The sequence below is a fragment of the Typopeltis vanoorti genome, chromosome 21 (genome assembly GCF_054136105.1).
Source record: "Typopeltis vanoorti isolate ZY-2024b chromosome 21, IOZ_Tvanoo_1.0, whole genome shotgun sequence".
NCBI lineage: Eukaryota > Metazoa > Arthropoda > Arachnida > Uropygi > Thelyphonidae > Typopeltis > Typopeltis vanoorti.
The window spans coordinates 64,165,001-64,180,001 of record NC_143569.1 but is presented as its reverse complement, the minus strand read 5'-3'; the positions used below and the strand labels follow the sequence as shown (position 1 = coordinate 64,180,001).

Here is a 15,001-nt window from a genome sequence, read left to right as displayed (position 1 = left end):
AAAATGAATTATGTCTGTAAATTGCGTGTCTTATGTAGCTGATTTGTAAGTAGAGTAAAAACACAGCGACATTCGGGAAAGGGAACACGCTCATTCACCTCCGTATGAGAATAGATACTCACCTATGTCTGAAAAGTCTTTTAAAGACTGTTTCCTTACCGTTACGGAAATAAACTAGGATCTTTCTTGCTTACCAGTGAGCTTCGTCGATATTCAATGGAAACTGCATTCAGCATATAGTATACTAATATCGTAGATGAGGAAAGATCAAGAAGTAATAAATTTCTTAAGGTTAACAAGTCTTAAATATTATTTGTAAATTTGTGCACTCCTTAATTAGAACCTTAAATACTTATCTAAAACATTGTTCTTTTAAGAAAGTGTTTCTTTATCTGATGATTCGCTATAGTACGCTTAATTAAAGTCGGAGAACAGATTTCTGTCTGTACGTCATGAATTTTAACTCTGCTCTTAAAGTAAAAGCCTGTTAGATTTAATCCCATTCCTCTTCAAAACCATATTTATTAATTCAACTCACGCAGGTTAAGATACTACTTCTATTCACTGCTATCACTTAATCAGATCAGATCAATATCTTCCTTCTGCAGTACCATATGGCAGACCACTATCTGTTCCGCACGAATAACTAAATGTAACTTAGTTTCTAACCTAGTTTGAAAATTGCTAAATAAAATAATACTTTTTTGTACAATGGGGAAGAAACCACTAGGAACTGCAACATCCATTCTAATTGTGTTCCTTATCTTCTTTCCGGGAATTTTTTGGAATTTCACGGAAACTGTAGCCAGGAATTTGTATTCCACAGGAAAAAATGAATATTTACGATCAAAATCTAAACATGCATTTAGATTTTGAGCATCGAGAGCGAGAACTGATGCAGGTTTTTAACTGTTATAATAAGATAGAGACAGAAACACCTAGCCGACATGACATAACCTCCAATTCCCACACGAGTTCCGAAGACGACGCCTGTCGAAACGGCTCACACCCCGTTACTCCAACCCCTGACCTTTTTCCATAAATCCCTCCTCCTCTTCCCCCCCAAAAAATATAATTTTTATCTTCAGATACTTCTCTCACCCCCCCCTCCCAAACGCTCTATACCCACCTTTAATAATAATAATATTATACATATAAAAAATCCGGGTTTTTTCAAATAATTCTCCCACATTACTTTACCCCCACTTTCAAACATCCCCCCCTCCTTTCCTTTAACTTAATAGCAGATGAATGCACATTGCCGGGATAAGGAGACAGAAAACAACATCAAAAAAGATATGTCGAAATTTTTCTCCTATATTATTCTTCATATATTAGTTTTATAACACTTGTCATGCCCTAAGATTTGGGTAAAGAGCCAATGACATTATAAGAAAAGAGGCACTCCTAAACGAAAGTAGGCTATATTAGCCATTAAAATAATAATGTTATAATAAGCATATGAGAATCAGAAACAAGGTTTTTGCATTAAGGTCTTTCTAAAAGTTACTAACTTAGCAACCCGAAACACACATATTAATGCAAATAGCATTTTGTTTATTCCATTTGAGAGGCTTCACTGTTACCACTCTTCAGACAAATTGGTGCTGCAATTTTTAAACAACAAAAAAAAGGCATCCCCCCCCCCACTTTCCCTTGTAGTAAATTAACTCTCCCATTCACCAGATATGTAACCCTGACTATTCTGTTTGCTGGAACAAATGAATACATGCAGTAGAACAGATTTCGAAAACGATTACTCTCACCCCTACGCCTGACTGTCTAAGTAGAACATTTTGGTGTTCAATAACAGAAATTATAGACGTGCACAGATTCATCCTTACAGATATCCACTTCTTCTTATCCTATTGCCTATAATTATAATGAAAAAAAAAACCATCCATCCAAATACAGTTACCTTTATATTCATGCTATCATATTTCCTATAACCTGTATGCCAGTAATAATTTATCATCTCCCGCCTCTCTTTATTCACAGGCTGTTTCTCTGTAAGCACCGTTAGTAATTTATGCACTGGGTGATTGTATTGTACATGAAAGTTCAGCGATGCATTTACTGTCACTTTCAGCAAAACAAGAACTTTTATTGCTAGTATATTTAGATCACCTTACATTTAAGTATTACATTGTAATACTTAATTAAATATTATATAAATTACGAAGTTCGAGTTAGGAATGCCCTAACAAAATTAAGTCTAGATACAGTAAAAAGAAGTATAATTTCGGTAAGAATGAAGTCACAGAGAAGGTAAAACTGGTACTCACCTTTCTGCTGTTCACTGAATATTTCTTGTTACTCTTTAATGAATATTGTTAAATTCTGTTTATGCCAGACACATCAACAACATGCATGTGTTGATCTTTGAAAAACTTCATTGGCTATGATATAAGACCAAATAATTCTCGCGTACATTTTAACCAATCGTTTCGGAGATAAGATGTAGACTTTGGTGACAATTACTTCCATTATTAGGTGATTTTCTATTTGCATTCTTACTTGCCATGGTATAAAGATAAGGTGAGCAAGTTTACTGCCAATGGCTCAATAAAATAAATGGTATTAATAACTTGAAAGTATTCAGGTTATTGTTTATCAGATTGTTTTAAAGATTAATACACGACTACAATATTTTACAGACATAATTCGTGAGACGTAAGTAAACAGGTTTTCTGTATCGAAATATTAGGCAATGGCTAACGAAGTCTATATCTGGATTAAGAAATTTCTTGTTAAATTCTATTTTAGTTGACTAATTAAAATATATTTCCTACAAACTTGGCTGCAAAAGATGTTCGCACCAGCAAACTCCAATGAACTGCAATGTTCATTGGATTATGCACTAATTATCCGCCGTTCTTCAATATTATATGAAACATTACGTTGTACAATAATAAATATACTTCTTTATTTATTTTTTAAAGAATAACAGTATAGTCAAACCTTGAATTCATAGGAACCGTACTTAATTAAAAAGTTAGAGTGGAGATTTTGTAACATTACCGAAGAAAGTAAAATATATAATATTTTATTCTTATGCAATTATGTTAAGCAGTGATTGTAGAGACAAACGAAATGTAACAATAAAATAATCGGATGGGTTTGCTTATGGATTTATTTAATAATTAATAAATGACCGAACAGAAGTGATCACAAATTTTAGGCAAACGGCTGATGGAGTAGGCTTTCGAATCCATTAAAAAAGTTGAATATATTTGTTAATGACGTGATTACTTCTATCATGTGTACTCTGTAATCTCTACTCATATTTCCGTTAAATGGTTTATGCTGAATTTTTATGACATGGACATGCTAAACAAAAAAAAAATGTTGGCGATCAGATCTACGTTTCTTGGGTATGCGCTTCCAATTTCTGAGTGTCTTCTGTGTTAAGGTAGTGACTATTAATTACTTTAAAACTTTGTGTGCCAAACAGTAGCTCTTTGTAAAATCCAAAAGCTGACAACACAAGAATCTATTAACATTCAAAAGAACTGTTAAAGTGCGAAGAGATCCCTTTTATCACTTTAAAAAAAAAAGATCTATGAATCCTATTAATTCAGAATGATAACCACATCCTTCTACCAGACCACAATCCCATGTGAAAACAATTTAAATCCCCATCGTAAAGGGATCTCTGAACAAACAGCACGGATTATTCGCAAATTCATTCTATACACTTCCTTCAAGCCAGCTCGTAAACCATCTTCTTTCTTATCGTCTACAGACGATATATTACCACCTCTTTCCTTTCCAGGTGTCTGTTAGGCACCCTGCTCCTGTCACCTTTGCTATTTTGGACAGATTGGCCGTTCTGTTTTGAATAGAATCGAAGAACATCAAGACTATATTACATGTTTGGAATCCCACAAGTCTGGCCTTGTTTTTCAGGCTATTGACACTAGCCTAGCATAGAGTTTGTTGGAACCAGACAAAACTTCTTCGTTCCAGCAAGTTCAAATTTGATCGTCGTTTCCTTGAAACATGTTAAACACTATGAAATCGTTCGAACCTCAACCACTCAGACTGCATGCAATCACTAAGTTTTGAGACGTGATCAGTATTAACTATTCATCATTTTTGAAAAGTAATAATTATATTAAATAATTCTATCTACTTTTACAACTTTTACAGTTGCTCCTTTTAAGACTAATAATGTAGTCATATACTTCAGCTGTGACCGAGACACGAGCTAGTATATGCATGCTTTATGACTAATTGTTGTGATTCATTTTTTTGAATATAGTTAACGTTTTGTCTCCCTGATGATGTCTACGTAATGTTGGATGAAGTATATTGGAGTTATTGAATAAAATTATGTCTGTTGTTTTGTTACATGTGCAAGCCGTGAAATTTTTTAAATATGCCTGGTGCACATGTTCCATTAAAATTATTTATTTAAAAAAAATTAAAAAGCATCGATCAGATGTTAACCGTGTTATTAAAGAGCGATTGGACCAAGCGCCTAATCCAACTACTATTATAATAGTTACAAATACAAGTAACTCGTCTCGATGATTTAGTATCATACGGTTAGCAATATAATACGTTTCCTTCCGTTTCCTTCTCTTTTTTTCTCTAGCTTGTTTACCCACAAATAATTAATTAGTATATCTCTTTTGCGGAGCCGTCATAGCTTAGTCGGCTTGAACGATGACCTTTGGCTAGAAAGACTTGCGTTCGAATCCTATCTAAGACGTGAAGAATCTTAATGAAGGCTTTTCATCTGAAGGTGAGTTAGCCAATCACATATGCATGTGGAAGATTTTTCCCGGAAACGGACTTCTCATCCAGAAATCAGTATAACACATGCAATATACAGACATACGACACTGGGTGAATAAGGATTAACTAACCTATTTCAGTAGATTTGATTTCGAATGCGTGTATGGTCCTATGTGGATATACACGTAAGTGTAAAACAGGAAGGAGGAAGGAAGTATATATTTGCATGGTGTGTGTCTATTCAGTTGACTCTAAAATGTTTTTATCAACTTAATATAGCGTTTTTGTTATTTTATATTTATTAATTTAATTTAATTTTACCATTTTCTAACACAGAGTTCCATGAAATAATTTCATCTACTCGGTTAGATTGTGGATGCAGTCTCCGAAAAGATGGCATGCAGATTTGCAAGAGGTACGTATAAGACTGAAAATCCACACACTGTTGAACGACGATTATACTTGTATGGTTTCCTTTTACATAATGTATATATTTTATCTTATTTATCTAAACTGGTATTTAACTTTAGTTTAAACAAGAACAAGTAAATATTGGTTAAGTAAAAAATGAGGAAATCATCTACCATTGCTGGCCTGGTTGATCGAGTAGTTAACATACTCACTCTCTAATCTAAGAAACTAAGATTCGCAGTTTCGAATATCTCGTCATGGGGCATAGATGTTCGTGATCGTCATTCTGTTTAGGTGGGAGATGAATCTAATTTCTCGGTCGGTGTGAGACCACCGTTCCGTTTATTGGAAATTTTAAGTAACTGGACAAAGTTACATGTTTGGTTTATACAGTGGGACTACCGAGACATGTAAAAAATATAAAAAAATTTAAAGCTAAGAAAAGAAAATCCTTACTTCACCTAACTGCAAAATATACACGTGAACGTGAATGGGTGACTAATGAAGGCTATCCTATGTACTTAGACAAGTTAACACTTTGGTTAATATTTAGATGTTTAGTATATAATGCTATTTACAATGACTCCCAGATTTTTCTCTCTGTTGTATCATAGCAACGGCGTAATAGTTCCGATTTATTCCATAAAACTTGATATCTCATTTGCGAAGTGTCTTGTGGGCCAGCTGAAGAGAGCACGTATGTTTACAAAACTGAGGCTTCACTTCTATGGTATTCAATATCTCGAACGTGATCTTCAATGCGTTGGTCAATTGATTTTTCTGTCTGTCCACAGTAGGATGACCAGCAATTGCCGATAAATACCGGGATATGAAAGTGAGCTATGTCGAGTTTTGCGGATCGGAGTAGTGATCTCATCTTGATAAAGGGGGGGGGGGTAAACACTACTACTAATACTTTGTAGCGTTTTTAAATAACGCTACAAAGTAATCTTTATCCCCTTTATAGCGCGCGCGCGTGTGTGTATGTGTGTGACTAGGAGCATTCCATCCACCCATAGCGTGCTAGAAGAGTAATGTTATAATGAATTTAAAACGTGATAATGAACTCATGTTTTTCAATTTATTAATAGAAAAGCACTGTTTATGTACATAAAAACTTGAGAAAGTTTAAAAATAAGTTATACAGATGATAAATATTCAGGAAAAAGGAAAAGCAGTTATCCTGTAATATTTCCAGGGAGGTGACGCGGCGTACCAACCAGCCTCCAGCTAAATGTACCAACCACTCTCATTGTCAGCTATTTATTTTTACTTAAAATTTCACCAGTTATTTTTTTAATAAACTCCATGTACCAGTTGACACATTTGCCTAAAACCATATAATACTGATAAAAAAACTATATATTCTCCGAAAACAGTTCTTAGAAAAACAACTAACTAATTTTTAAAGAAAGTATTGGAAAGAAGTCTTATATTCGAAATACGTTTCATCGAAATATATTTGGAATATGAGATTGTCATTTAGAAGATGAAGATTATTAAAAAAAAAGCTGAGTAAATTATAATGTTGAATGTCATTCAATATTGTTAAGAAGATGACTTTATATTCAAATTGAGGAGAGAGTGGAAGAGAGAGAGGAAGGGGTAATTCAAATAATTTTCAGCATAGCTTTCAAATATCTTGAAATATTTGTCCCAATCTTTCTCTTTTAAACAGAATTTTTCATGTTCCTTTTTTAGAATGTGATCACTTGTCCATAAAGCCATTGATTAACTAATTTGACCTTTCCCTGGTTTGGAAAATGTGGTGTAGCAGGATCCTTCAATGATCCACCAAGCATTCTTGGTGTTATTCAACAAGATTGAATGTGTGTGTGTGTGTGTGTGTGACTAGGGGCAGTCCATCCATCTTGTTGCAAACGTATCACGGCGTAATTCTGCATTGAGATGCAGTTCACAGGTGAAAGGTCTCGATCAATCAGATGAAAGTTGATAGATATTTTGGCATCATTCAAATCGGTCTATTCCACATTTGAACTGCTCGCACGACCAGCTTATCGTTTTTAATGGTAATCACCTCACCCCCTTACATATACTACATGCCGATGTACAGAACTGTGCGACATTCTAGAATCGCAAAAATCGTCCAAAACTTCACGGATGCCGTAACATCCACTTTCACTGTCGCCATATATTAGAATAATTATAAAACACATTAAAGATTTCTCTTTCGTTTTTATATTATGAAATATGTACAACGCTACAAATAAATAAAATAAAATCTGAAATTAAAAATGCTGGCCAAGAGACAATCAAGACTTTCAGATTTACCTACGTATATACAATATTGAGTTAAGAGAAGATGGGGATATAAGCTACGTCCAACTAAGAAAGGTCATGGAATAAAGAATAAATAACAATTTTACTTCATATTTATTTTTAAACTCTTCGTATTTCCTTGATATGAAACCGACCTACAAAAATTGAATGTCTACAATTCTGCATAAAATAAGGGAATGGTGCTACACTCTTGTAGTTCCATTCCGTTATTTTACTATTTAGTATTTTAGCAACTAAAATATTAGTAGTTTAATATTTAGTATCTAGTCAAAATCATAAAATTTTTTGCCACAATTCATATATAGAATATATGCTTTGTACAAAACGTTTTACACAAAGTTGTATTAGCTAATCAATTTGCACTGTCACTTCATTGACGTATCAGCTGTACAATTAGAGTATCATAAACTCTGGTCCAAATTACCATACCAAATAAGTAAATCATATTCTAATACTAACGATTTAGAGTTTTCTCTTCACTTTGCTTAATGTTTACACCGAATTATTAAAGAAAAAGAAAGTACAGTATACCTACAGTTCGTTTTCGTTTTCTACAAAGTTTAACATTTTACAAACCCATTATAAAATTAACATAATCAGTAGTTGAAGGAGAGTGACCTGTCTGATTGTTGTTCCAAGGCAACTGAGGGTATGAGGCGAGATCTATTATGTCCTTAAGTTGCGTGACACTCAGACTCATCTATTTCTTTTTGGAATGGTAAAAATCCGAGTATCCACGAATCGTCCTGCTCCGGTATGAAATTAGCTAACCTTCACTTGAAAACTTCTTTGTGTGCTATAAGGATTGTAACTTGCAAATTTCTAAGCAGAGGGCATATCTTTCAACTCTGCTGGAGAATTGTTGATTATTTTTTATCTCTTTATTTTTTATGTGACTCCTACTCACGAAAAATCTTCAGCACATCAATGCAGTGGGTAGGATGAAAGTGGGATAGATAATCCGGAAACCCTGCTCTAGGCGAAATATGGAAATTTTTCAGACCATTTCCGGCTTCTAATTAGCGAGTTGGTGGCTGAAATTCATATGAAACAATGAAATTCATAAAAAATATTCAAGCATTCCTGCCCACAGTGGTTTCAAACCGAACCCACAGCTATACTGTAAGTTAGAGATCGGCTACACTGTTCAGCTTTATATTAGCTTCCGACAGTGTCAATAAGACGCATTTTGTTGAAGCCGAGGTAGCCGGTAGGGAGTCGGCAGCATTTTTTCCTCCCAGAAACTCGTTTTAACTTACGCTAAATAGGCACACGCAATTAACAGATATAATATACTGGCCTGACGGTCTTTATTGCCCTTTCCGTAATTCCAATCAACCCAACCAGTTAACAAGGATGGACGTTTTAACCGCCTGAAGAGAATATCACCTCCAAGCAAACGAAGCGGTTAGAAAAAGAATGTATTTTACAAGCGACAGCCTGAGGCAATGTGTCCTTTTGCATCACCTATTTCGTCGGTCTAATTATCAGAGAATTCTCTGATAATTAATATTTGACGCAGTATACATTAATTTCATGGGGAAAGGATACTCCTCCTCTTACCGCTACAACCAATAATAATAATAATAATAATAATAATAATAATACATTCCCGCACCTGGCAACTCATTTTCAACTTTCGTTTGATAATGTGTGATAACCGCTTCGGTTTTGAGTGCTAAACATGTTTTTCAGAATTCTCAAAGTGCCCGTTCGAAGAATTGCTAGAATTTTTTTTTAAGAATTTCCATAAAACCCATGTACTGGGTTCATAGAAATTGTTTATGAAACGCAACAGCAAAATTAAAGTAACCAACCAGCAGTTGTTTTTAATGTATAATATCATTCTTTCCGATGGATGTTGCTTATTATTTTAAATATTAATAGTGTGGGTGAGTGGGTGGGTGGGTGTGCGCCAAACTAATCAGGTCTAATAAAATCGAAGCATTGTAATTAATATTTCGTTACAGTAGTAAATATTTAACTATATACTGGAAAGACAGTAGTAACAAGCAGACCTTGGAGACAACACTTCCTACAATCTGATATAAGCTATTTGTTTTTCTCTTTTTTGAGTTGGAGGAAGGGCGACTGATAGATACTTTCTTAATTTATTAATATAATTTACTTACTTAAATAAAGAGCCGATAGGCTTCATTTCGGCGATGTAACATTACATCACCGAATTTAAATAATAATTTACTTATTTTTCATCACTAATTTTATATGCCTTGCTTTCCTAGCATAATTAAATTTTGCATATTGACAAAAAGTGGAAAGTAAGCATTTTTATGGATTCAGTTATTATATAATTCAGTAACGTCTCTCTCTCTCTCTCTCTCTCTCTCTCTTTCTCTCTGGATATAGCCTCAACTGTCACATTATTTTGTATTCGAAATTCTCCATCAGTCAAGCCTACTTTATTATGGAAATCCCTATTACACTGCGTAAAGACGTCTTAAGAATGGAGTGCTGATATTCCATTGGCAAGTTTGTCATACCACCACTCCTTCTGAGCGTTTTTGTTAAATTGAATTTTCTTAGCGGAACTAATCGGATTAAATCAAAAGCTGACTGATACCTTTGATTTTTACTTAGAGGTTTTTGGTCATTTCACTCTAACATGTTTATTTTATTTTATTTTTTTAATTATTTAGAACTTCGTTAGATTGGGGCAAAGACAATGCAGGTATAAAGCTGTGCATTCTTTTACTCGTATAGTTTTAAAGAGATTAAATATATGTTTAATTTTTAAATAGAAAAGAAATTTAAAATGTTAAAAGAAATCGAAGACGGTAAACAACGATTTGAAGTTGTTGCAAGATAATAAAATGCAAACAATTCAATCTGAATGGTTTCCCCTAAAAAAAAAAAAAACAAATGGCAACATTTAAATGTTCATTTAAGAGAATTATATATATTTCCACATAGAAATTCCAGATAGTTAATTTTTATGGTAATTCGATACATTTGTACTGTGGATGGGAAAAAAGTCGAAAAGAAGAAACTTGTTCACAGTATACTTGAAGATCTGTAGATTGTACTCTCTAGGAAATATACAGAAGAGGAAAAACAAAAGACAGTACAAGGAATGGATAAAAAAGGAAGAACATTTATTCTGTATGTTTGAAGTAGAATCATCAAGAACAGTGACAATTTTTATGAATATTTCATAGAAATGCGTTTCATAAAGGGAGAAACGGAACGTTTATGTGAAGGAAGATCGAGTACATAGGTTAAAGAGGGATCAACCTAACTGCTTTCTATCGGGAGTCAATAATTTTAAGGATTCGTTGTATGATAAATATTCGTTGGGGGATATGTATAGAGTTAATCAGTGTTCCAAAATAAATACTCCAAAGAAAGAGAGAAAAGTGAATTTTGGTTGCTAAGAAAGATATTTGTAATATGTTTATTCCGAGAGAGACTGGAGGTTATAGTTAGCTCTATAAGAGCAATATCTGACATCTCGTCTTGTCTAGTAATTTTGGTGTTGTTTGAAATAAGACTGGAACATTCGGATCGCTTTTTGCTAAGAATCAACCAGGATTGAGTTTTACTCATATGGAAATTAACATGTTCATCAGAATCACTGAAGAATAGGTTCGAAATCAGAATTTAGGGTTGTAGAAATTAATATTCTGAGAGTTTTCGTGAGTTACATAGTGTAATACGAGAAATAAGAGCACAGTTTACCATAATTAGTAAAACTGTGGGGTTGAATTTACTAGAGAAGGTCACATATGAAAGAGAATAAGTGAAATAACAGAGCCTTGCTGGCTGTCATTAGTTGTAAAACTTCAGTATAAAGATTTATTTACCATCATAAGTAGCATGCAAATCAAAGAGAAAGCTGCCAATCTAATTAGCATATGTCTGAAAACAAACTATACAGCAGAAGATAATGCTAGTAGAATAGGAGAAGAAATTTGCAGCTTCTTTAAGACGTTGCAAATTAAGTTCTGTCAGAAAACAGGTATGGTTTTGCAGCTTGAAGATGGAAATGAACATCGTTATTGTTAGAACTGTGGCCTAACTATAATTCTGAAGTGAATCTGCATGGCTTCGGGTCTGCCCTTTTTTCAGATGTCATAAATTTCTTTTTAATTATTATTTATGGTTATTATTTAAATATGTTGAAATCGGGAGGGAGATGTAATTTGTAGTAAGATATTCTTTCAAGACCATGAACGTGTAATTTTATATCCAATACCTCTGCAAATCCTGGCTTTGGAAATTACCCTTCTTCCTATGACACCATTACTCCTTCCAAGTACAAATGATGACAGAAATGAGACAGCAAGAATATATTTCTCTCTGACTTTCTAGCTTCATTAAAAGTGGTTCCAGTATACATCTAGAAGTCAGTCTATGGAATAACAGTTTAAAGCTATGTCCTCGAGATGAACAAATATAGTTCTCTCTCTCTCTCCAAAATGTCCGATGTAAACCTGATAACATCAACTTAAATGAATGCGGAAAGAAATGAGCGATAAGTAAGTCTTTCCTCTGGAATACAAACGGAATTTTTGGTCCCTTAGGATTTCCAGTAAGCAAACAGATGGTGTTACGCTAAACTATGAAATTCACCTACCTTCAACATGATGATATAAACAGAGGATTTGATTGCTGATTCTCGGCGGACTCCACCGACGTTTGATGTACTCCACAATGTGTGTGTGTGGGGGGGGCGAACATCAGCTCTTTAGACTTCTGAGGTTTTTCACAAAGACTCCACTGATGCAGTCTATCTTTTGCTATCTCTTGAAGAATGTTTACAGCCTCATTTTATTCTCGTTTGATGTTATGTTTCCAGGCAGATTTATGTGTAAAATTCACTAGAAATTCGGTCCAGACTAATTTCACACGAGCTGAAGATGGTTAATTTTGGTTACTGCCGAGAAAAAAAAAAAAGAAAAGAAAAATTTTGTTTGAGTTCCTTGTAATAGTACATTGTTCTTTTTCATGTAGTTTATTGTCAATTTTCAGTAATAGAATTTGAATTACAAAATAGCTTATTTGGATTATAAACTCATGACTGTTGGTAAATAATGGAAAATAAGTGGATTGTGTTGCCAGCGAGTGTAATAAAAGTGAATTAATTTAAAAAAGTAAATAACCGATGCTTCGTAAGCAAAAGAGGTGGGATCATCTCTAGATAATGTTATTATTATTTTATTTTTTAAGTAAAAATAATATAATATATATATATATATATATTATCGTTCATATTTACTCGGTAGATAATGTTATAAAAATTAGTTTGAATGAATATATACCGAGAATGAAAAAGAATAAGGTTTAATGTTAAGATGCTACTAATTTCGTTGAATAAATCAACTTCTTCAGGTATCACAAGCAAAGAATTATATAAAATAACAGAGACATGATAAAATTACACCAACAGATCTAGTATAAAAGACAATAGCACATTTTAAAACAGGAATGCGTGCTGGAGTTCCAATTGAAGTTGACTACGTGCGTGAGCTGTCACGAGTGTGCCAATACTGGACAGTGGCAATATGTGCGTCAGAAAGATTGTAGCTAAGGCCTAAGCGCTAGTCCTGTTAATATGGGATGAATCGAGGGATATTTCTCTAGATTCGATAATCTTTCTTTCGAGTTCATCATAACACATATGTATATATTAGAAGTTTGCGGGCAGTCTACGAGGTGTTGGCGTCCTTCATCCGAGTTAATAGAGAAGAGAACGTGGCTAGAGAGAGCGCTAGTCCTGAATGACTATAATACCGAGAATAAAAATAATAAAGTTTAATGCTGAGATACTACTAGTTTCGTTGAACAAAATTCAACTTCTTCAGGTATCAAAGACAACACTGGCGAAAATTCTTAGGAAATTCAACATTAGAACTTGTTTCACTATGTTTCCAAAACTTCGATCAATACTAAGTATACTTAAAATAAAACATCTCCCTCTCCAATATCCAGGAGTCTACAAGATCTTGTGTGAATGTGGCAAACCATATTACGTTCAGACGGCTAAATCTATCCTTTTACGTATTGAGGAACACAGAGGAGACATATCCTACAATAGGACCAGGGCCAGCGCTCTCTCAAGCCACGTTCTCTTCTCTATTAACTCGGATGAAGGCCTTCAACACCTCGTAGACTGGAAGCAAACTTCTAATATTCATAGGTGTTAGGATGAGCTCGAAAGGAAGACAGTCGAATCTAAAGAAATATTCCTTGATTCATCCCATATAAACAACAGCCTTAGCTACAATCTTTCTGACGCACACATTGCCACTGTCCAATACTGGCGCTCTGCTGGTGACAACTCTCGCATGTAGTCAACTTTAATTGGAATTCCAGCACGCATTCTTGTTTTAAACTGTACTTCGGTCTTTTATATTAATTCTGTTGATGTAATTTTATTATGTCTCTGTTATTTTACATAATTCTTTGTCTTTGATACCTGAAGAAGTTGAATTTTGTTCAACGAAACTAGTAGTATCTCAGCATTAAACTTTATTCTTTTTATTCTCGGTATTATAGTCATTCGAACTAATTTTTTCATAACATTATCTACCGAGTATATATATATATATATATGGAGAAAGGGAGCCTGCTACAATGATTTCTGTTATTGTGTGGAAGCATTAATTAACAACAATATTAAAAAATGTTCTTCTGCATATCACTATATAAAAACAGCAAAGTACAATTAATACAAATGTCTCAATTCTCTCTCCCATCCTTCCAAACCTTAGGACGTGTTGAGTTCCCTACCCCTAAAGAGGAGCTTACGACGAATTAATGCAGCCGTTTATTACTCCTCTACTGCATCCAGTAAGGGTTGGCTTGCCTGTTCGGGAAGACGAAAAACCTGCGTTTCAGGGTGAAAAATCCCCTACCTCCGTTTGAGACTATCTGACTCACCTTTCGTCGAAAATGACCAAATAAAGGTTCTTCACGTCACGAAGGGCTTCGTCTATATCAACTGAGCTACTGCGGCTCTCTCTAATGGCTAAATTATATATATTAATTTAAATATTATGAATTTACCATAAAATGTTATAAATATATTAATTTTAAACATTAACAGCCATTATGTATTTAAACACTAACAGCTGTTATGTATGCAGATTGAATCCCGTAATTCAGTACTGATATCTACTGCGGTGCTTGCATTATTACATTATAACGGCTAGACTTATACATCAGTTAATCATAAGAAAGCTATTTTCTACAACAACAACAATAATAATATACAGAGAAGCATTTTATTGCTTGTAGAAGACAGTATTAACAGTATTAATGCGCAAAAACAGTATTGAAAGAAAAAGAGTTTCCTTGATCAGTGTTTTTTTTTTTTTTTTTTTTTTTTTTACCTCTCACTATTTTAGACCTCTGTGGGCGACTGATAGTCCACGTGTGACAGCTGGTGGGAGGAACGAGCTATTTGAAAGGAAACACCTTTAGAAACGCTAATGGGCTTGTGCTTTATGTAAATCACTAAAGCATGAAAGTGTTCCAACTTTCTAGTTCCTGCTTAGAATGTTCTCTGGTTTTACACCTTCTTTAC

At 34.0% G+C, this 15,001-nt stretch overlaps 1 long non-coding RNA gene across 1 annotated transcript in view; it reads left to right on the top strand.

The window, feature by feature from the left end:
* Window positions 1–15,001, top strand: part of LOC150094923 (uncharacterized) — a 53,867-nt gene that overhangs the window by 5,742 nt on the left and 33,124 nt on the right. Inside the window, exon 2 of the long non-coding RNA XR_016550160.1 lies at window positions 5,080–5,158. This is a non-coding gene — a long non-coding RNA (uncharacterized LOC150094923). The remainder of the gene's footprint in view (window positions 1–5,079; window positions 5,159–15,001) is intronic.